Raw genomic sequence first — 22,289 nt, 5'->3', positions numbered from 1 at the left:
TGGAAATTTATTCTTTTAAAACGTTCATTACGTTACTGGACACCGCTATATGCTCGTATATGCACATCCCGCGGGTAATTTCACGTTTTAACGAACCCATCATTCTCGTGCCTGCAAACATTTTTTTGAAATTCCGCTCGTATTTTATCTCGTTAAGTTTGTCTCAGCGCCGCCGGCGACGCTTCCCGTTATTTAGTTTTAATTGCTTGCCGTACTTGGGGGACATTAATTACTGTTTTCTAGCTACCTCGAATCAGAGCAAGATATAGGCGAAAAAGTATTGAATTACTTTGAAATATATTTGAGAAATCCTGGTATCTTCTTTCACTATTTTTCTATTGTGCCATTCGTCCAACATCAATTTATTGTTACAGTTGAACGCAAGGAATATTAATTTCAAATGATGAAGTGTTATTTTTTGATTAATCTTTGATCCATTTCATATTAGTTACAATTGTGAATTAAAAATCAATTTCATGTTAATTATATCTAAATTCATATCTCTATGCCAAGTCTCATTTTTATACATTATTTCACAAAACTTCAAATTAAAGAAAGATTTCTTTTATCTTCTTTCTTTTATTGCTCATCGTAAAAAGAAAATCAAAGTGTCGTTAGACCTTGTTAATTTGTATATTTTCTTAGATTTGAAAAATCTGTATATGCAGTAAATACATCAGATTCACAGTCTCGATAATCGTTTATCATCAATCAATTTAACAGAAGTTATCATAGATGCTATTAATTGCAAATAATTAAGTTGCGTTTCCTGTTATTATTAGACTGCAGATCTTCGTGCGAAATAAAAATTGTCTAGGTTCATTATGAAAAAATATCAGTTAAGTAGAAATGTTTTTCCTTTTTCAGCAATAATGGTAATTTGAAAATAATGTAACAATCTCCTTGAATTATATCCTATCTAACAACCATCTATCAATCTAATAACTTCGCAGATTTTTATTTCATCCATTCATTGTCGTGAATGCATGAACTTTGCTGATACAATTATTATCACTTGCACAATTACGTCTACAATTCCCTCACTGTTTTTTACACTTTGTCAATATAATTGGCAAATCCTTCATAAAGTCCAAGAGAACGTGTTCTTTCCTGCTTTCATAGGACAATCCGAGTTTATCCCGAAGCAATTAATTAAACTAAACATCATAATTTGCGATCTCAGATATGAAACAAGTTGCGGAGCAAACTGAAGTTCGCACTGTTCAATTATCTCACGTAAGAATGTCCATTTTTCCGAAAAACCAGATCCGTGGTTCCATTTAGCCTACCAATGTAAAAAGGATAAAAGGCGAATTATTACAGTAATTTGCTATTTTTTCAAATGATTTTGCAATATTGTAACTAAAAGCTAAAACGGTGCTCGCTTCGTAGCCCGGGGGCACCGATTACTAAGAAAGAAGCACGCGCACCCTCCTGGCATCGTTATCAGACAACCTCTTTCTCGTTGACGCGCCGCACAGTCGTGCAACGTGACGAAGTTGTGTTAAACTCAAAGAGTTAAAGCGAAGATCATTTTCACGTTGAAGCTGAAGTGTTAGAAAATATTGGAAAAATAGAGAGTGCTTGAATTTATTAACGTTGAAAATGAATATTAAACTGAAAATATAACAGTGACTCTCATTAATAGTTGGACAATTTTTGAAATGAAATAACTTTTTTAAAATTCGATTACACGAATTAAATACTTTAGATTACAGGGGGACCAGTCTACTAGACCATAGCTACAACGCTCTTATTATTAAATTTTATTCGGAATGACAAAAGAAAATTAAGAACTAAATGTGTAACTTAACTTAAACTATAAACCCAGATCAAAAACTTAAAAACGATAGTCAAAACTGTAACAAAGTAGTTCAGTTACTGTCTAGTATACCAGTCCCTCTGTCGTGTAAAACAAAAACTCGAATCCTTTACTCCGGTTTTGGAGAAGTTATCGCGGTTTAAAAGCTGTCCGAATATTAACGGGAGTCACATTAATTCAGAGAACCCATAGAGAATCTTGCGATAAGCGAATTAATTCGACGATTGTTAGAGTATTTATTGGACAATCGGGTTGGATGTTTATCGCGGAGGGCGCCGTCGATCCGCTCGATGCAAAGTTATTCGAGTAATCTGACCAGCGGCTGACCCCGAAGCCTGGTCCATATTAGGGCGTAGACGTGAAACGAGGGTTGAATGCGAGGAAATGAGCCTTGAAATATAGTTTGACGTAATAGATATCCGGGGGGGGCCGTGCTTGTAGCAAACGGCGGCGGCGCGGCGCGGAGCGAGGAAGTTGTGCATGAAACGCGGTAAAACTAATGAAGAATTACTTCGAAACGGGCGTGTCTAGAACTGGTTTCCAATCTGATCGAGAGTAATGTCGCGTCCGCGAGTGCCGTTTTATGAATGAAAGCCCCGGCTCTCTCTACCGTTAGGAACTGTCTCCGGGTTTCGAGCCGCGGAAAAATCGGGATGCCGGGCAGTCGAGGCTGTTGGCTGCCACCCCTCGCCAAAAAAGGTACGACAGGATTTAGACGCCTGGAAATACCGCCTGCCCCCCCCCCCTCCTTTCAATTGCAAATTATTCACTCTCAAATATCGATTAACGATCCTTTCAATTCGATGCCTATTACACACCGCGTCCTGATAAGCCGGAGTTACCCAACGATTCCCGTTGCGATCCCCTTATCCAATGAATTGCTGAATTATAATACGATTCATGCGACAGATATTGCCCGGGCTTGAATTATTGATGAACACGGACTCGGTGAAATACTACTGTTTTATTGGACCAGACGTGACATTTGTTCTGAAACTGCGCGTGGGCTATCTAGCTGCTGAACGTTGCGTGTCAACGTTTCGAAAAAGTTCCGTTTGGCGTTCCGATCGGATTCGATTCGATTTTAAAATACGAGATTTATCGACAGAGATGCTTGGACTAGGATTTATTAGTCGATGGGGTACCAATTTCTAATTTCTTCATTTCACACAGTCGCCGAACCTTCTTCGCTCATTTCTCAGTAAACTAAGCTATACTTTGTTATTGCTCTAGATTTTTTTATTTTATTAATATGATTCTGTAGCTATTTAAGATGGTGTACAATGAACCCAGGAGAATTATTATATCCTACAATTTCGATGTATTATAATAGAAATAGAGCTCTATTACGTACAATCATTTATAATAGTTTATATGTTTTGTTTTTAATATCATTTACGTAATAAGTATATAAATATTCGAGAAAGTCCTATAGTTATGTTCTTTGAATATTTATTTTTTATTTCGGTATATTTTTTTTCTGTATTGTTGCCTATCGATTAATCATTTTTCAACTTGTAATTTTAGTTTAATTACGACGGAATTCGTAATTTATAATTACTTACTAATTACTTACTATTGCATATCACTTAATACTACAAATTGCAATTACGATTGTCTTTGTAATTTGATGGAATGGAGATCTGAATTACAAATTACAATGCGATTCGATTATAATTGAAGTAAATTCGTCACAATTAATCGACAGGTTTTTCTCTTTTAATAGAACAACGAAACATTGAAAAATATTAAACGTTTTCTATTTCATAGCAACTTAAAAATAAACTAACAAATTTACCACCTTATATTAGTTAAAAATAATCCGTCTTTATATCGAACGTACTACTCATTACGAGATATTTCGATTCATAGAAAGCAGCCCTATTCTAGCGCTGAGAATCTCGGTTTGACGTCACCGAAACACTTGCAATTATAGCGAAATGACGAGCAAAGCACGCTAGTGAACGACCGAGAACAGTGAGTTCACTTTTCTCCAATATAATTATTATTATACCGTCGCAGCGAATTTCGGTGCGCATAGTTGGCAGCCTGACAAAACGTGCGGGCAATACACGTAATAACGGAGTCACTGACATTCGTCGTTGCGGATACGATCGGCCGTCTACTTTTCGCGTTTTCACATGAGTGATACGCATTCCACCTTGACGCTTAATTGCAAAATAAAAGTATGCTAGCCCGGCGACCGTTGCGCCTGCTGCCGGGATACCTAGAAACGATGCTAGGGGAACTCTCACTTCCAACTGAGTTTTGTAGGGCGAATATAATTGATCGGGTTGCGTAACGAACAGAGGTTACAGTACGAAATGATTCTGTAACGAGAACGTTTGTCTGATAACGCGACACGCTTCCGTCCGTTTCGATCCAGGCATCATTTAGCACCCGTCCATTTACAGTTACACGGCACGCCTGATAAACGACCTAGCCGGATGCCCGATGATCGATCAATCGATCGCAACGTAATCCACGATTAATCTGCGATGTCACGGGGCAATTAGAAATGGGAAAAGTACGAATTAGCAAGGTAAACGTTCGACGGACGTCGACGTCTTGGATAATGGAATTGATCGAAATGTAAGTGGCATTATGACAAGCATAATGTTCAGCTGGTTTGCGTAACATATAGTTGCGTGTTATCCGACAGAATTAATGTGCAACCTATATTTTATATGGGTTACAGCGACTCGAATCGATACTCAAAATCCCCTTTAAAAACGGGGTAACTTCTTTAACCCTTTGACTACTGTTGGCGCCTATTGGCGTCCGACACATGTTAGCTTCCCGGCACTGTAGGCGCCAATAGGCGTCAAGATCAAATTTCGCCCCCGTTTATTATTAAATTTGATTAATTATATATCGCGTAATATTTATGTTATATGTTGCAAAGAAGCTTAAAATTATTGTTCACTTCGAGTAATATTGGTTTAATGTAATAGAATTCGATATTTTGAATATTTTAATATACTTCCTCAGAAAGTGCATGTCTAACGAAAAACTACGGCCATGCCAAAATCTGCCGTAGTCAAAGGGTTAAAACGACTAATTGACTTGATATCTCTTTTACGGACTTGGATCTTTTTGGCGATGGTGTACGGTCTGTTTTACTATACAGTGGCTCGAGTATTTCCTTTTTTAACTTTATTCGTTATTTAAATTTTGTAAATTCTTGTTCACAATCGGTTAACCTGGAGTCAAGCAACAGGCGATGACAACAAGCGATTCTAGCCTTCTCATTATTCTTGATTGGAGCTTGAAAAGAATTCTTTTAATTCGAAACGAATTGTTTCCATTTTCGTTACAAGTTCAGATAAGAAAAAGCTTTTATTCATACCTGTTGCAATTTTAAAGAAAAATTTTGTACACATTTCCTACTGAACTAGTCTCTAGAACATTAGAAAATATAGATACCATTGCGTCCATTTTCGAAAAAGTTATCCTGTTTTAACCAGTCAGCTGTTGCAATTTCTCTGACAAATGTGCACAGTTGCTGTAATTATACCGTACATGTTCGATTTTTATCGTGTTTAGTACAATACATAATTTCATCGAAAATATCAAAATATATGTATATATCCTTGTTAACCCATTTCGGTACGAGCGCCGGATATATCCGGCGTCCACGCGACGACCGCTGTGAACGAGCGCCGGATATATCCGGCGTCCACGCGACGACCGCTGTGAACGAGCGCCGGATATATCCGGCGACCGTGCGACGACCGGTATAAATAACAGAATTTTATAGAAATAACTCTTAATATTTTATATAATAATTTGTAATTTAATATTTAATTATTTTATGTATAAGTACCTCTGTGTATCTCTTAAGCTACAAGCAATACTATTGTTAAAAAATGTCCTTTTATCAAGCACAGTTTTTATTTAACGCTTAGGAAATATCTTCTTATAAAGGAGGACTGGTCATGTGCGGCGACAATTTTCGGCGCGGGGCCTCCTACAGCGAGAGTGTCACGGCGGAAAGAGTGCTCGTACCGAAAGGGTTAATCAGTCTGAATCGCATTGTCTGAAAATAATCAGATATTTCATTCCGATGTAAATCGAAATCCGTGCCGAGTGCACTTGATCGCTCGCTTGTCCTTGCATTCGGATCGCAAGAACAATTCTAAGTCGAAGTGAAAACCAACGAAACCTGAAACACAGTAAGACAAACGTTGCCGCAACACCAACGTTCACGTTTTTACTGTTCCCGCGGCATGGTGCACGAAACGAGATAATATGACTTGCGTAATATTCACCTATTGCCAGCTTCTCAAGATTTCCGACGCTGCTTTCTCGCCAGAGACAACGGGGCAAACACACTCTCGCTGTTTGCGTGGCCGTTTGCTCCTTTTTAACTGATAGCTTTTTACATGTCTGGGCTATTGTTTCTCGAGGACGCCGGGAATGAATGAATTACACCCGAACAATCCCCGACGCCGAAGAATTACACAAAGCGACAACTTAACGGCCAGCAGCCAATACTGATTCTATTTACTTTTGTATTTGCAACCCATTAGCGATCGCGTACTAACGAGCGGACTTTGACGCGCATAGGAGAGTCGCGGCAAATCCTCGTGTTGCTAGACGAAACACAATAATAGGGCTTCTCAAAACTTCAAACCTCGCCGATCGCGATAATGTATAGGTGATTACATTCGTTACATTGTCGAGCACACGCAGTTGCTCACTTTATTATTCGGACACTGCGTCACTGTTAACTTTAATGGCTCGTATCTTCCTGAATTAGTAAAATTCTCGTTCACTTGCTTTTAGCTACGTTCACTTATTTATTATAAACGGAAACACAAATGATTGTTGTGGAATTTTATTCTTTGATCGCCTAACAAATAATAGGCATTAAATATTAACTAAATATTAAATCAATTAATATTGATAAAAGATATAATTTAATAATGTCTAGTTTCTGCGTTACAAACATTTTCAGACGTCACAGAAGTTTACCATTTTCTGCATGTTTTGATTAAGACAAATTCAACAAACAAAAGTTTAACAAAAATTCAATATTTTGTTGGGCGACGTACGTGATGAAATTTAAACGGTTAGATACGTTTGAATTAATTTGTTTTAAATATTCGCAATTAATATTGTAGTAATCAAAGTTTCCATTTTGTTTTTGAATGCATCGGAATAATACGTTCAATTATATTTTATATTTGTTACGCAATAAAATAAAACAATTGTGTAACAAGTATATTTATGTTCTTGTGGTCTAGACTGGTAGAGCCAGTTACTGTGGGCTGAGTTATTGCTGTGCCTTTGACTTGTTTCAGAAACATAATTAACTTTATGCACAAATGAACAAAATAAAAAAAAAATAAACATTTAATATGCTTGTTCGAAAAATATAAAGTGAATTATGCCTGGAAACGAGTCAAAGGCACAGTAATCGACTCCACTACATTATAATAAACAAGTTAATGTGGCAAAGAACAGGTGAATGAATATTTTAATAATTCAGGAACACATGTTCTCTTAAGTATGAAAGCAAATATAGTTCTTAGCAAATGAACTTCTATACTTATTGAATTAAATTGGAAACAAACGGTCTTTGCAAATGCGTAATCCAATTTAAATCACATGCAAAACGTTTCGTCCATTATAGAACATAAACATAAAATAAATATGAAACATTGTCGAACGATAGTCAACGATAGAAAAAATTACAATCATTGTTAAATATGTTCATGTTATTTCTTCAAAACGCGCAAACGGTAATTATTATTGTAATTTAGAAAATTTTCCGTAAATCAGGAAATTAATATTCAGAACAAAATTGTCTGAAACGTGTCTTCTGAAAGATTTATGATACGATAATGTAACCTCGAGCTGTTCATTCCTGCGACGAAGTATGAGTATTATTACACGGTGATGACGCTTAACGATGTAACAAACGTGTTCAATAATTTCATAGTTCTGCGACGACCATATATTATCTTACGCTAAAGACCCTTGTAAATTATTGTTATTATAAAGCAATTAGTAAAGACATTAAACGCAGCATCTTGCGCGGCTGTTCTACTATTTGGTCGAGTACTTGGGTATCGTGCATTAGGAAAAGACGAACTAAGTAAAATGTTTAAAGCGCTGTTGAAAAAACACATCGACCCAAATCTAATCACAGCAAAAACAGCAAAATATTTCAATTGAACTCAATTCACGTTCTCCCAGGATTATAGTAGTTTCCCGAGGGTGAATACGACAACGTCGCCGTTCGTGGAGACTATGATTGAATAAAGTGTAAAATCAAATATGTAATAATATACAATGAGGTAAAATGTGGTCTGAAAGAGATATATTGGGCTAAAGTATATCGAAATAAAATGTACTAGAATATGAAGAAATAAAATGTACTATATTAGAAAAATAAATGATAAAGGTAGATGGATGGTGATGGTTAAACGATAAGAAGGAAGAGAGATGATATCAGATAATGTAGTATGAAATTATAATAAGAAAAGATGAAACGCATTGCTGATCATCATAAATGGGATTAAGACTGAGGTTAAAATTAGAACGCCGTGTAAATGTCAGATGAATTTTAATTTAATAAATAAAATAGAATAAAATGAGGTGAGATAAAATCGGAACGGCTAAATGAAACGGTGAATACGGTTGGCATACAAACACGTAGATAAAACAGATAAAAGGGGCAGGAGAAAATCCACGGGTAGGTAATTAAATAAATGAGTATATAAATGTAAACGCGAACCAAGAACATGCATTATTACAAACGTAAATCGCGGTAATTGATTAGATAAACGGAGATAAAGAAATGTATAAGTAAATAAATAAATGAATAAGTAAATACATAAATAAATAAACAGAATGCAGTGAATTTATTTATACGAACAGGTTCTAGACCCTTTAGTGTACGAATAATATTAAAAATTATACACTTCGCAAAAATTGTATACGAAACTTATACAGAACTATCGTGGGATCGTAGTAAGTTGTAAAGAAATGTGTACAAGAAATGTTTAGCGATCCGCATAATTTATTTACAACAACGAATAAATTGTGCCACAGATGTATCAAATAATCTGTGTCCACATAATTCTAATTTTTTTTTAAGTGAAACAATGGTCGCCAAGCACGCCTCGATCGTAGTTCGTATCGAAAGCAATAATTCAGAATCAGTTATTATAGTTCAGCGACACGAAATAAGACAGTAGTTAAACAAGCTCGGTTACACGCACGGTATAGCACGAAACAATAAGTCATTACACGTTACAGCACATTCTGCTACGGAACAATTAACTTTCACAAGGAAGCTTCTGAACGTAACGGAAGTGTCCTTGCGAGTTCATTAAGCTCCCCGTCGATCTAAAGTTGATCGTTGTCCAGAAAAATTGGTCGACCATTTGCGCACTCAACGCGTGTATTCTTACGCCGGTTAATTGCACGGTAATTAGTCGCGGTCACAAAGAATGACGACTTCCCACGTTGATTGCGATCGAAAATTCCTGGGACACGATTACCATCCCTGCTCCTCTTGTAATTATCCGCTCGGCCACGGCGAAATGTTTCGTTTACAAACAAAAAGTTGAACCAAGAATTACGCAATTACGCGTGTTTAACTGTTTACTTGGAATAATTAAGCTGCGGAACTTTTACCCTTGTAAACATTCTCGGAAAGAATCGTCAAATAAGAGGTTAATTAAAACTTCGTACAGTTTCATTCTATTTGTCATTAAATGTATTCATTGGTAGCAAAACCATCGCCTCAATTTTTTATAATTGCGATTACTTTGCAACAGCTGCCGAATTTGAACTGCTTTGAATGAGTAGATCAAATTCATAACGGTGAAAATATTTAAAGAATTTATAGATACTATCATATTAAAACATTCACTATCATTTCGTACTTCAACTATCATTCTATATTTCACGTAAAGAACATCGAATAAATTTCGTAGATATAATTATGTAAAACTGCATTACATAGCATGATAGAGAATTTATAATCTTTCTTCGACGTCGTCTTTATTATATTTTATAATAGGATCTCGAAAAATCCTCAAAGTAAAATGTAACAATAATGGAAACACTTTATTGTCTAAATTCAATTGTAATCCTTGTAAGAATAGGACACACGGAGATAAGTCATGTTTCATTTGATGTCGCCTGATATTCCGAATAGACATAACTCTTCAAACCTAAGATACCAACAAATTTAAACAGAGACCTTGGTAACAAAGAATACCTGCTAGCAATAATTCAATTGGTGATGTACAGCTCAGAGATCTTATTTGAAAAATCAATCTTACAAGAATATAAAGCATAGTAGTCAATAAAGCACGCACACAAATCAAAGTTTTGCAATCTGGTATGCAATTGTAATTTCAATTGTTAATTACATAAGAATTTCATAAATTATATCTTAGCGTGTTGTTCGACCATAAATTTCGTAAAAGTTCGCAAGTTAATCCCACTACTTCTGGAATCGCAACCAAACGATCGATCCTTCAATTCGAGATAAGTGGCTGACAATGAAATCTGATGAACAGAGATTAATTTTCGGCCTCTGACATCTACGTTTCCAATTAGCTCTTTAACACTTTTCATACGATGTGTAATCTCATCTGTGATAATAAGATCAAACACGAACTGTATTTAGATTATTCTCGGCGTACACTACCAAGGCGGATAGTGGCAAGATACACGTGTACACTTCACTTCAAAAGTATTAGTACATCTCATTTACTATAAATTATAGTTTCTTCGTTCAGTTTAGATAAAGTCTACGAGTTTTACTGCATCACAATGTCGAAAATTCGTATTAAATTATATAAATGTTTGTCACTTGTACGATTAGTTTTTCCATTTATTGAATTTTGTTCATTGAAACGTATACTGAGTTTATTTTATACTACTCGCTTGGTGAGACACGTACTATTTCCCAATGTGAAATAATACACGGAATAATAAAACGGACGGCGAAATTAGTTCTAGAAATAATTAAAATGAATTAAAAATAATTAATTCTCTTCTATAAAATTCATGCCCTTTTAATTCCACTGAAAAATATATTTGTTACAATTTCATAAAATTAAATTTGAAACAAATTGAAGACATTATGAGAATTTTTTATTAATGTATATATGTCTAAAAGACGCAACCAACGCAAATTTAAGACTGCCTTTACAACTGTGAAAAATTTGCAGTCTTTCCGATAGCCTTTTACTCTCAGTGTTGGTTCCTGTAACCAATGTAGGGATAACATAATTGAATAAAAATAAAAATAGTTTTCTATATGTAATATAGATAATGTGTACGTTAAAAGGATTAATTAACGATAAGATGCAAGAAGATTGGACAGGTAATTATTTTAATTCCTATTGTATTGTTAACTGTAAATTCTATAAATATATAGATATTATATATCTATATAATTCAACTATAAAACATCAATCTCCTGTAACAATTAGACTGAGGATCCATTTAATGTTTACTTTAAGAACTTCGACAAGTTTTAAATTGCTTCTAGTTGTTTTTGTAAAAGAAGCATAAAATCTGCTGTCCAGTAATAATAAATATACAACATATCGACGCGACTCTTTGCAAATATGCATCGAATTCATCGGTAGACAATTTTTGCACAATACTTACTCCATTGTAATAAAAACGCTCCGTATTCAACTATTTTCTCATCCTGTTAACTATTCACCCTCTAAATAGTTCCAATTCCAAATAACTGGCTGAATGAAAACTCCCTTGCAAATTGAATCGAGCGATTTAACAGCTTGTTTGTTTCGCATATCTTCATTTCGTTTTCGTTTCCAATAAATGCGATTATACGTAAACACTTACCACCATTAATTCCAAATGGAACGAATGATATTCGAGATAAATCGAAGAGAGAAGTGTTCATTTACGTAAAGGACACGCGTTCCCCAAAACATAGAGATACAATCATGCTCCTACCTTGCAATCGCATTACACATCTCTTTTTTTACTGCCAGAAACGGAAAAGTGTGCCAAGGCGAAATAAATAAACTACATCGATTTCGGGCATACTGATAGGCCCCATTAATATTTTCTGATGTTCGTTTAGTGTCGCTTAATGGTCCAATATAACAATGATCCGAATTGCTAAATATAGTTCTGGAAAAATGATCTGAGAGGGTACTCTAGTGTGAATTTTTAAAAAAATTATTGTTTACATATATTTAGAAGATATGGTTTCAAGGAGCGGGCATGTAAGCTCCTAAAATTAACGAAGTTATGGTTGTTCGTAGACCTTTATATTATTATCGATATAATAATCTTTAAAGGCACTTACCTCGAAACTATGTTTTTCAACATGGCGCCCATGATATCTTAAAATCTACTGGGCCAGTTGACTCAGAATTTAGTTTATCGATTTATTGAAAATTGACAATCGAATTTCAGCGTGTGGCCACTTTTTTAATTACCGACTTTTTTCTTTTGTTCTAATACCTGCTGCAGCTGAATTAATACTAATTAAGGAACATTTTTATCTTAGACAAGAAGTATGGCTGGAAACGTGGACATCTTTTTAGTAGTAACTTTATCTGAAAGTTTACAATGCCACTAATTTTAATCCTTTGATGTTCTAAAAAAATTTTTTAAACGTCGTTGGAATACGTATAAACGAACCTTGCTAATTCGACTGCAAAAGGTATAATAGTTTATTTACAAAAAATCCTCCAAGTCGGTAAAAAACGCGCACTTCGCGCTGAATGCATTCTTAGAAGATGCTATAATATAAAGCTTCGCTTACTTGTTGATTATTTCAGATAAATTTCTCTAAATCCCCGTGAAGGGAAAATCGTGTCAATTTCTACGCGAGGAAAATCGTGGGCAACAAGTTTTCACCGCTCGAACAGAATAGTGTTCTCAAGCTTGGCAAATAATTTGCAAATAGTTTCTCCTGAAAGAAGACCTTGTTCCCAAACATCGTATGCAAAGTTGAAAATACATACTTAATGAAAGAGGCCAGGCGATGTATGGTCCTAGTTTACTATACAATATAAGGAAAGAAGCGACGAAGTATAAATATGTATTCTGTTTCAATATGAATTATCTATTACTTTGATTCTACGTCTAATTTAACGTTTCAGTGCTAAAAGTTTCTGTAACAGTTCTTGCGATCAGATTTGTGCAGAATTACAATTGAATTACTCTAGAAATTGAAAATTACAAAATAATTCAATTACATTGTGATCCTATCACATTGTAATTCGTAATTAAAATCTCCATTCAATTAAATTACGATGCAATTTGCAATTGCAATTTGAGTATAATTACAAAATGCTATGTACTTAAATTACATTCATCACGAATTACGACGTGATAAATTAAAATTACGAATTTCGAAAATTATTAAGAAAATTATTACGAAATAATAGAGAACATAATATTCAGAAGAGATCGGAAAATGAGTACACAAATGAAGAACATAAAAATGTGTCTCACTTTTTCAAAATTCTGTGCTGCTTGAACAACCATATTTGAACTATACTGTACTTAAATTACATTATATTCCAATTACATTATATTTAAGTTACACTCGTGATTAAAACAGCTAACAATTGAAACAACTGAAATGCTTGAATTATGTAATCGGATTAAAACGTAGTATAATTGAATTAGCGCAAATTCGTCTGCAATATTCGTCACAATAACTAAAAGATTCTCTCAGAGACGGAAGTTTCCGACGACCGACATAATAATTTTGTCTCCAGTTACTTTGTGTCTGAATGTAGACTGCAGCTTTTGTACGAGTCCAAAAAGTTGGATTTCGTTGCTCAGTAATATACTGGCGCATCGTGCGGCCACTGTAAATGCTTTTTTGCAGAAAAACAAGTTATAGCGTCGCGCTATCCGTTCTACTCGCCAGACATAGCGTTAACAGACTTAGCATCGTGGAATTGTTTCATGTTTTCGTGGCTCGAAATATCCGCGATACCGTCAAAGAGCGTTTTGACAATATTTCTGTCACTCAAACGCAGTGACTGGCATCTTCAATGTTATTGGACAAAATAACACGGTGGAATTCTACTACCGCTCAAAGAAGAAATATATTTTGCATCAAGAAAGGTTATTTTTTTCATGAGAACATCTCTGTATTCCGATGTTTACGGTTATGCAACATGCGCGCCATACTTGTCGCAAAACTATTTCAAGAGTAAAAACAAATTGATCCCGAATCTACCGATTCGTTTCTTATAAAATAATTTTAATTATAAAGATACTTTCACCAAAATTTAAGAACCTATTGAAATTATCAAAAAAAAAATAATGTACCTGCATCTTACATTTTTATAAAAATCCAGGATATAGTAATTACACAAAAATTTCTGAAGTCGACCCTCTCGTAACACGACAGATTCGTTCCGTTTGTTCATTCCAACAAAAAGAAATACTGAACATTTTTGTAAAATGAAATAGCATAAATTTCAGTAATGCTAAGGAATTTGTCAGACAACTTTAATGTCCGATCTAAATGTAAAACTTTTGTGAAAAAATAAGCTGCACATTATTTTACAGGATGTCCCAAGTTTTCTTTGGCTATATACAAATAATTCATTAAAAAATTGTATTTATTTATTATATTTATTTATAAATATATTTAATATTGTATTTATTATTCTATCTATGACATTTATTTACTTCTGTATTTACTCATTCAAGCTATGTGTACTAATTTTCAAAAATGAACACTTCGAAATGGAGCCAACATGGTTAAATAAATATCACCAACCAATCCGTTGCCATTTCGTATTTTTCTAATAATGTTTTAATAAATCGTTTCTGAACCTATGTTTCTATGACATTTTCTTCTTATTTTCGTTCGTGCTTATATTAACAAAAACCACGGCGCGATAGAAACATTTCTGCCAGCGATCTGAGCCATGCCAGAAAAAAATATCGCGTTATAAGAATACCCTGTCGTAAAAGGACTGTCGAAATTTTCACAAAAAAGTTCCCAAAGTGTGTATCGCGTTATTAACGGGTCGACTGTATTTCTGAAATGAGAAGAGTGCCGAAAGTGTCTCGGATTAAATAGAACGCAGCGTGATAATAAGATACAGGTACCATACAATGATCGGAGTAGCCGAGGAAGGCAGAGATCCGACTGCTCACCAATTTCATGTGGAAGCTTCCAGTAATCCAACAAGCACCACTCGACCGGAAGCTTAACGGGATTTGCAGTGGCCGATACCACAAGGTTTCCTATGAAAGCCGCACTCGCGCGGGTTCGAGAAATCGTGTCGGTTTCCACGCGATAGAAAAACGAGCAAGCAAATGTTTACGATACACCTGTCGCGGGTAATAGATGTCACGCGCGTGGTTCCGCAGTTTCACGGTTTCACAGGCACTCGGCGTCGACGATCCACGCTTTCACCGATAGGGCACTTCCCTTCACGAGCGTAGAGAACCGTGGAAGGGACCGACGGGTCTCTTCCGTGGTACACCAAGAAAGAGCTCTCCGAGCCTCGTCCTCGACGTCAGCCACGATCGACACGTGGTTCTCGACACGTTCGTCGAGTTCACGAAAAACCGCCGCTCGGTTGATTCTTTTCCACCGTTTACGTAACACCTGTATACTCCGTCGCGGAGCGAGGAGCTGGTTTCCCGTCCGTAGTGCACGCGAACTCTACCGGATGGCAGCTCGCAAGAGGACCGAAAAAACCGTGCGTCGAGCGGTCACCTGAAACCCCTTCGTGTCAACGTTCGTCCTTCGAGACAACGGCAAGTTCCTTCGTGACGTTTCTTGACATTGCCGCCCGTGGCATCCCGAGGAAGCAATTAACCAGGCCTCTCTCTCTCTCTCGTCCCTTCGATAAGAGATCCTCGTGGCACGCAAGTGGAAACACGTGGTCGACCTCGCGCGCGATGTGCGTCGTCGTTGGTCCACCGCGACGCGGTGTAATCGATTACGGATCGCTGAAAGAATCCAGAGATCACGAGCCGATCAAGGCAATCGTCATCGATTTCGGAACAACGAGAATTAATTGGATGCTAAGCGGGCGGCGACCGATAGGTGCCCAAAGATGGTTGCAGTTCCCCGAGTTGGCCGTCAGCGCGTATTGATCGAAACAGTGGCGATCATGGACCGATCTGCGACGGCGATCGGCCGAGATAATTACGTATATCGGCTGGCAAGAAACGCGACGGAGACGAGGTGGCGTGCTCGATCGGGAATCGGGAGATCCGGACGAAGAAATTCCCCCGGATCGGTGACATGAAAGTGCCACCAGCCGCGCGTCGGCTCGCGGTCACGTCGCGTCGGTGCACGCTGCAGAGAAAGGGAGAGAGAAGGAGAGAATGAGAGAAAGGGACGACGCGGGATGCGTGCGATACGCCCCGCGAATACGGAGGAAGGAAGAAGGAATTGCGACAGACGGAGCGTGAGATCGCGCGAAAGGTCCGCGCACGACTATCGACGCCAAGTGACGGGTGATTAGAATAAGGTCTTATCAGCGTGAGCGTGCACGAGATACTGAACCACGGCACGGGGTATCCAGTGCCGGGGCCCCTCTTTTACCGTGCAGAAGAGTGGAGGGACAGACAGGTGCTCCAGCTTCTGTCTGTCTGGCTGTCTGCTCGCTTGTCCGCCCGCTTGTCCGACGCGTTGCTTCAACGTTTAGGCTCCGTTCACACTTCTACTCGATACACCGGCTCCGCTTTTGAGCGATGTCTTCGAGCATCGAGTTAGCGCGGCTCTCGGTCGTAGTATGCGGTTGACAGGTGTATACACCGCGAAACGCGCCGACGCACGCGGTAAAAAGCATTTTATGTCCGAAGTCGTGTACGTCTAACTGATTTCGTTATTTTACATTGTTCAAATACGTGTTTGGCTTATTTTTTAATCGTTCCTCATACTATGCCGCTTACGCGATTACCATTCTCACATGCCATTGTTACACTTTATTCTCATTGAATACCAGATCTTACATTTCATTTATCAAGTACCTGCGTTTCACTAGGATATTACGAATTTTGTAAACGTGGATTTTTTATATGTGATAACATTAGGTAAGATTTGTAGAAAACATTCTTCGTGCATTCTTTTCTTCTTCAAATGTGTGGTAAATTTTTAAAATTAGGTTTCATGAGTTTCATTCGTCAATAATGATTTTGACATTTTGAGTAATATATGATCGTTAGAACTCAAATGGATAGTAGACGTCTTAATTAATGTTGTTATAATATAATAATGCGTTATATTATATAATGTAACAGTACATTGTATAACATATTATTTAATCTAATGAGAAACTTGTTGATGTTCCATCTATTTTTGCATCGATATCGACAACGTTATCTGCTATTTGTTTGTTCTTTCCCCAAAATTGTATAGAACATTTCGGTCACGTCCTTTGAATAGAATATAGATTTTATATTCTATTGTGTTATAGGATCCGATGTAGTTAGAAGCCCGTTTATAGTTGCCATATATTAGTCAACTAATATTAAAGTGACATCAGTAAGTATTATTAGCTGAACTAGCATGTTAGTTAATAAATACATGAATAAATCTATAGAACATCTAGGCATATATATTTTGTAAACAATTAATACTATTAAGGAATAATTATCTTATTTCAAAAATTAATTTTCTGTATTAAAAACTATTTACAATATTTATCGCGAAGCGAATATATAAATATAAGTTCTACTTCGTTAATTTGTTCATTATTAAAACTACGACATTGTAATGTATACATTGCACGCCTTCTTCAGATGAAAACGCAAAATAGAAACACTAGACGACAAAATGAAAAAGATTAAAAATTTACAAAGCTACCTGTAAATTGAATCCTTAATGGATCCCCTAGAATAGAATAGAATAGAAATTTAAACTTTCATCCTCTGCCCTAATATTTAACAATGTCATATGTTCCCCCGACTATATGACGACTGTTTAGATCTCTACTGAGATCTAATGTGCTTGGATTGGAATTATAGTGAATTCTTTCTAATCGTCCCTCAGCTTTGTAAATAAAACTAGAGAATTTGTGACGAGGAGGTATGATTATTCGAGTCTCATACTCGTTTTTATAATCGTTGACAATCGGCGACTATAAAAATTGTCCATTTTTGTTTGCAAGCTGAGGGATGATTTGAGAAAATTTACTATACGATGTATGAACAACGCTATGAAATTATTGAAGACGGTTGAAGTCGGATGAAACGTATTCTCACACATCATTAACAGATTCGTTGATATCCCCGTTTCAATTATCGGATCATTACGTATTCATTAATTCCGAATTACTTTTTACTCGCGGTTTATTGAGCAGATAAACGGTAGAGATGCCCCAGTCTCTTGATAAATAACGTCGTAAAAATTCATCGCGACATAGGGCTTGATGATGCGATTACGCCTGCTGCTATCCCAACTTTCAGCTTATTAAATAGAAATGAGTGGCAGTTATAAACCGATCGAGCGTCTATTTCGTGATTGCCTGTCTGTTAGTTTCGATAGACCGGTGCGGTAGTGCGTCGTGGAATTGGCGAAGGACTCAGTTATGCGGAAGATGCGAGGCGTAAACCGTTTAAGATATACAGGATCGAATCGTAAATGTTAATTTTGATAAATGCGCGACTGATCAGCGTATACCACGTACGCCGGATCTGTAATTTAATATTCAAATGCCCGTATTTTCTGATAGAGAACGTGTCGAGTATGAAGGATGAACGTGCATCTCATTTCCATATTCCTACTCGACTGTGAAATTGATGTCGCCTCGAAACGATTCCCTCGGCATTGATCGTCTGTGAGCAGTTTTTAATGCCGGAGATCCTGTATTCCGATAGCGATTACTATTTTTAAATCGATACGGAAAATATCTCAGTCGCGTTACATGATTGTCAAAGCAATCTAGCTTTAATTAGATCTTAACTAGACCGGGATCGCTATTTTTGTGTTACAGTAACCCTTTACTTGTTGTTCCATATCTCGGTAACCAGCTGTTACTTAGCTTTGAGGCATTTGCATATCTTCACCCCTTGTCTGATATTATTTTTTTTATATAAATGTGAACGTTATTTCATTTGCAATATAACACAGTAATGATGCAATTGTCAATATTAAATCAAAATTGAAAAATATCCTTTTTAAGTTACAATGAAATTAAATATAAATTCTTGATATAATCGAAATTATTGAGAGCAACATTTACGAACTATTTAAATTCCTTTTAATTTTAGATGAAAAGAAAGAATTATAGAATTTTAACAGTTAAAAGAACTTCATTTGGTTTTTAAACATTTGAATATGCGGTGAACGATATCCGTTAAATTCGAGTTTGGTACAGACAATTTTTCAGGCGACAGTCGTCAATTCCATTTGAGGGGGTTAAGTAGCTATACTTCTTTCAATGTACTTCATCGATTGCTTTAAGCTTATGAAGTTATTATGAAGATTACCACAAACTGTGAATTTTTAATTTGGTACGTTTGTAATACCTTTCCACAAGTGTGTTCTATAATTTGTTATAATCTAAGAAACATAGGAATTCTACTTGAGTGATTTAGTTGTATTTGAACAAATCGTTGTATTCTAGTAATAGAGAGAACACGTCAATATTTCTGGACAGGTTTGATTTATTATACAAACACGGATGTGTAATTTTGCCCAACAGGTTGGATGCGCACAGTCAGCTGTCAACGCTAGCACGTGTTACTACCTCTTGACTTCATGACCCACTCTCGCTGACACCTGACACCCCTGCGTCGTCCTCAATGACCTCGATGACCCATATGTCATCGGGACTACTTTATCAACAAGTCTTCTTTAAACCTAACTGATAAGAAATTCTATCTTCTGCATACGAATCATTCAATATTGTAAACAGTGTACGATTTATTTTAATTGCTATAAACAATGTGACAAAGACTTTTACAAATGTCTATTCGATATTGTATGAAGTATCAACCCTGTTACAGATGACTAGTTATCTTCTGACGCCGTATGGCAATGTTAGAGGATAACTCATTTAAATGCAGATAATATATACGATTATTTTATATTTGTTTAGAAAACAAATTTTGTTTGTATTTATAATATTTAATGACATAAAACTTTGTCACTTGAGACCTTTTATTTATGACTTGGTTACTTTATGCATCTAGCAAGCACTTTTTTAAACTGAGGATTTTATGAATTTATGGTACAGGTGATCGGATGTTACGTTATTGTTATTAAAACAGTGTTAAAACTCTTGAAAGAAGGAGTATGATCTTTTTCAACCACTGTTTCTTACAATGGATGTAGGCAATTTTTATTTTGTATAAAGATTCGTAGTCTACTTATCAACAAATCAATTTTAAAGAACCTTTTATTATACTGGCTTTATTCGTTTCTAAAAAGATGAATCGGCAAATAGTTATGCAAAATATTATTCGTAATCTAGGACCTTTGTAGTTCTGATTCCCCAGTTCGCCGTTCTTATAACATAGAGGTCGTTAAAATCACTGACATTTTAAAGGATCGGTACTACAGATCCCTAGAACACACAATTCCCGAATATTGTTAAACAAGTAATTTAAATATCTGATTATTCTCGTAAATATCAATTTTTTTTATTTCATATAAAATATTTCACATTTTTCTTGATACATTTTCCAATCGAAAATCTAATTTCAAATTCCAAAACGATTTTTTACAATTCGGTTATAATAATAAAATTTATATTATTCGGTAATTGTTGAACAATTCGGTATTATAAAACTTCGTAAAATAAATGGTAATGACTGACTATTTTGCAATAAAATAAAAACGGTAGCGTTACTCTGTTTGTTATAATTATTACCGAAAAATGCATAAATTTAATCGATATCAACGTTAAACGAATTGAGGAACTTCTTTAAATAGTACATAGTTGATAATAATCTACTAAAAAAAAATAACAGCCCCTTGACACAAAAATGTCAGAATTATGCATTTATTTTTTTTTTGCCCTTGTCAGTACTGTATAATGTTTCATTTGTAAAACAATAATTCATTTTTTCTTCTCAAACCGCGATGCAATTAACAAAAATCATGAATTAATACAAAATGACCTCTGAATCATACAAAGTTAATAAGGTATAAAATGGACATTGAATCTAACACTTGGAAAACAAGGCCATCAATTTTGCAAATTTAACTATTAGAAGCTACTTCGTTTGCAAAATAGCTTTTAAAAGCTATTCCATTTGTAAAATAAATTGTGAAGGCTATTTGTTCGTAAAATAGATTTTAAAGGCTATTTATCCGTGCAAAGAAAGCATTCTTTGATCAAATAGGATCAGATTACTTGCGTAGATAACTGTAAATAGCGAAATGTGCAATACCCAGGCGATATTTTCCATGGTGCATTCGTGATCATTTTACTCCTCTTTCAAGTTTTTTAGTTTTCTAATATCTTAAGCTGTATCTTAGGTAAGATACGTCTTAGGTAACAACACCCCTTGTGCATGGAAAACCTTTTTTCTCCCGTGCATTCTTCGAACCTTGGAGCTTGTTTTTTTTAGTCTTTTGTATATCTCTTACGCCTTTGAATTCCCTTGACAATCGCTGATCTCACGTAACCTCATATCTGCTTTAGTGTAATCTAGTTTCTGAAATTTTTTACAGCTCCTCCCTTTTCACGCTTCCAGAACAGTCATAACAAATATTGCGTTTATTAAAAATATTTTAAATAATCATGCTTACACTGACCAGTGATCTCGAATACCTCCTGTACATTCTTCAAAAGTAATAATATTTAAAAATTGACTATTTGTATCAGAAATATTCAATTCTTATTTCACGTTTCCTATCTCTTATCAACGACCTAAACTATCTCAATTTTTACAAATGTTGTCGATCGTTAATTTTCAATTTAGAACTAATCGAAGAACTAATCGAAGATATTTGTTTCTACTTTAAAATAAAAACCTACAAAAAATTATTTTATCGTTTCTTTATCGTTTCTTGGAACAAGAAAAATGTAGTGTTGATAAATTATTATGTTACATTTGTCTATAAAACAATTTTTTTATAATTATATTTTCATCCATAATTAGAATGAAGCTCCATTAAATGATTTTAATAAAATCATTTTCACTCATATGCACGAAAATCCATTCAAAATTATAATAAATTTAAAAATATGACCGTGATAATTTGTAGCAGATTATTTCAAAATTCAAATGAAAATTTTACAAATATATGTCTTTCTTATATTGCGTAAAAGTAATTTGTAAATTCACTTTATCCACATAACTCTTTATTGTATTATATTAAGATTAAATGCAGTTTGATTATTGACAATCAAAATTGCAGTTAATCTTGGAGCCCCATAGGATTGCCGGCGACCCCACAACATTTTTAAATATTGAGATTTTCCTTATCCTCTTAACTCATATCATACTTCATATTTTATACTTTATAAATAATAAATAATATTTCGATTATTAAGATTTCATTATG

At 35.4% G+C, this 22,289-nt stretch overlaps 1 long non-coding RNA gene across 1 annotated transcript in view; it reads right to left on the bottom strand.

The window, feature by feature from the left end:
• Positions 1 to 16,328, bottom strand: part of LOC144477109 (uncharacterized) — a 131,872-nt gene extending 115,544 nt beyond the window's left edge. The window contains exon 1 of the long non-coding RNA XR_013495135.1: positions 14,969 to 16,328. This is a non-coding gene — a long non-coding RNA (uncharacterized LOC144477109). The remainder of the gene's footprint in view (positions 1 to 14,968) is intronic.
• Positions 16,329 to 22,289: the final 5,961 nt, after the last annotated feature.

This window comes from Augochlora pura, chromosome 11 (genome assembly GCF_028453695.1).
Source record: "Augochlora pura isolate Apur16 chromosome 11, APUR_v2.2.1, whole genome shotgun sequence".
NCBI classification, from domain to species: Eukaryota; Metazoa; Arthropoda; class Insecta; order Hymenoptera; family Halictidae; genus Augochlora; species Augochlora pura.
This window is presented reverse-complemented; position numbering and strand designations above follow the sequence as displayed.